Genomic DNA, 2,500 nt, shown 5'->3' with positions numbered 1-2,500 from the left:
CCAGAAACACAATGGCGGGCAAACTCCGCAGCTCGCTAGCTTTCCGAGACTCTTTTATTTTGTTAGCGCGGGCAGGATGAAGCGGCGCTTTTATTGTGAAGACAGGAACTGCGCGGGCGGACTTTAGGGATTTGACGGCGGGTGGGAGATTGTTGTTTCATTGCAGCATACTTGCCAACCTCGACACCTCCGAATTCGGGAGATGGGGGGTGGGGGGGGTTTTGAGGTGGGCGGGGGCGGGGTTAAGGGGGGAGGAGTATATTTATAGCTAGAATTCACTGAAATTCAAGTATTTCTTATATATATATATATATATATATACATATATATATATATATATATATATATATATATATATATATATATATATATATATATATATATATATATATATATATATATATATATATGTCTTAATTAGATTATCCCAAAAAATAGTGCTCGATACCGTGGTAGAGCGTAATATGTATGTGTGGGGCAAAAAAATCACAAGACTATTTCATCTCTACAGGCCTGTTTCATGAGGGGTTTCCTCAATCCTCAGGAAAATCTCCTGAGGATTGAGTAGAGAAATTATTTTATTTTATTTTTATTTTATTTTTTTACATAAATAAATACAATCATGTGTGCTTACGGACTGTATCCCTGCAGACTGTATTGATTTATATTGATATATAATGTATATATTGTGTTTTTTATGTTGATTTCATAAAAAATAATAATAATAATAATAATAATATTTTTTTTATTTTTTATTTTTTTATTTCTTGTGCGGCCCGGTACCAATCCGGGCCGCACAAGAAATTAATTAATTTTTTAAATTTTTTTATTTATTTTTTTTTTACATAAATAAATACAATCATGTGTGCTTACGGACTGTATCCCTGCAGACTGTATTGATCTATATTGATATATAATGTATATATTGTGTTTTTTATGTTGATTTCATAAAAATAAAAAAACATTTTATTATTATTTATTTTTTTTTATTTCTTGTGCGGCCCGGTACCAATCGGTCCCCGGTACCAATCGGTCCCCGGTACCAATTGGTCCGCGGACCGGTATCGGGCCGCGGCCCGGTGGTTGGGGACCACTGTTTTAAACCACCTCGGATACTATATCCTCTTGAAAATGAGAGTCGAGAACGCGAAATGGACATTCACAGTGACTTTTATCTCCACGACAATACATCGGCGAAGCACTTTAGCTACGGAGCTAACGTGATAACATCGGGCTTAACTGCAGATAGAAACAAAAGAAATAAACCCCTGACTGGAAGGATAGACAGAAGATCAACAATACTATTAAACCATGGACATGTAAATACACGGTTAATGCTTTCCAGCCTGGCGAAGCTTAACAATGCTGTTGCTAACGACGCCATTGAAGCTAACTTAGCAACGGGACCTCACAGAGCTATGCTAAAAACATTAGCTATCCACCTACGCCAGCCAGCACTCATCTGCTCATCAACACCCGTGCTCACCTGCGTTCCAGCGATCGACGGCGCCACGAAGGACTTCATCCGTGCGGTCGGCGGCTAGCGTCGGATAGCGCGTCTGCTATCCAAGTCAAAGTCCTCCTGGTTGTGTTGCTGCAGCCAGCCGCTAATACACCGATCCCACCTACAACTTTCTTCTTTGTGGAATTTTGCGATGAAAACCGAGATTTTTGTATTGGATACAATGTGTCCGAATACTTCCGTTTCAACGATTGACGTCACGCGCATACGTCATCATACATAGACGTTTTCAACCGGAAGTTTAGCGGGAAATTTAAAATTGCACTTTATAAGTTAACCCGGCCGTATTGGCATGTGTTGCAATGTTAAGATTTCATCATTGATATATAAACTATCAGACTGCGTGGTCGCTAGTAGTGGCTTTCAGTAGGCCTTTAATGTTGATTAACGTGGGCAAAATTATTATAGTGTTCCCAATGTTAAAAGGATAAAGCCATTTGTTTACAAATTTGGTAAATAAATAACCAAAAAATTTATATTTTGTTGTTTTCTTACTGTACCGAAAATGAACCGAACCGTGACCTCTAAACCGAGGTACGTACCGAACCGGAATTTTTGTGTACCGTTACACCCCTACCTTTTTGTTATGCCTGGTTCACACCAACGCCGCTTGCCGCGCTTTAAAGCGGCGAGCAAAGCGCCGTCATTTTTGTCAATTTTTCCACGAATATCCCGATCTCTGAAGTAATGTTATGCTTTGATACGCTCTGATACGAATTAGTTGCCGCTTTGTTACCGTTCCTCACGCTTTGATCCCGCTTCGATACGCTTTAAATAACGCTTTGATACGTTTTATTAGGCTTTATTGAACTTTATTACGCTTTGATGCGATCCTGACGCTTTAAATCAGGCTCTGACACGATTATCAAGCTCTGTTGTGCATTGTTACAACAAAAATAAGAAAAGAAAATGTGAAAAACTCAGTATACTGTTTTCCACACATTTTTTATATTCATTTATTTTTTCAATTTGTCTTTT

At 38.4% G+C, this 2,500-nt stretch overlaps 1 protein-coding gene across 1 annotated transcript in view; it reads left to right on the top strand.

The window, feature by feature from the left end:
• Positions 1–2,500, top strand: part of abca4a (ATP-binding cassette, sub-family A (ABC1), member 4a) — a 63,859-nt gene that overhangs the window by 569 nt on the left and 60,790 nt on the right. The gene's annotated exons all lie outside the window — the stretch shown is intronic.

Source organism: Entelurus aequoreus, linkage group LG15 (assembly GCF_033978785.1).
Source record: "Entelurus aequoreus isolate RoL-2023_Sb linkage group LG15, RoL_Eaeq_v1.1, whole genome shotgun sequence".
Classification (NCBI taxonomy): Eukaryota; Metazoa; Chordata; class Actinopteri; order Syngnathiformes; family Syngnathidae; genus Entelurus; species Entelurus aequoreus.
This window is presented reverse-complemented; position numbering and strand designations above follow the sequence as displayed.